The sequence below is a fragment of the Penaeus monodon genome, chromosome 23 (assembly GCF_015228065.2).
Source record: "Penaeus monodon isolate SGIC_2016 chromosome 23, NSTDA_Pmon_1, whole genome shotgun sequence".
Lineage (NCBI taxonomy): Eukaryota > Metazoa > Arthropoda > Malacostraca > Decapoda > Penaeidae > Penaeus > Penaeus monodon.
Window position 1 is genome coordinate 980,844 of NC_051408.1, and position 289 is coordinate 981,132.

The window sequence follows — 289 nt, forward strand, 5'->3', positions numbered from 1 at the left end:
AATCACACGAATAAAAGCATACACATATAAATTCAACAAGAGCAAAATCGATCCTGAACGAAATAAACGTGACAAGCTGCCAGAGACGCAGGAAAGGCCGGATTTGTACCGCGAGAGAATTACAGGAGAGGAGAAGAAAAACATAGAGAAGGACAGCAATTTGGTGAAGCATTTGACAGCGACGGTTCATTTGCGATCTTTAAAGGGACCGCAGACGGAGAGGATTATTAGAAGGCCGGGGAAGTGGCCGCAGAGGAACTTTGATTCTCGTGTTTGTGGGTAAGGCTTG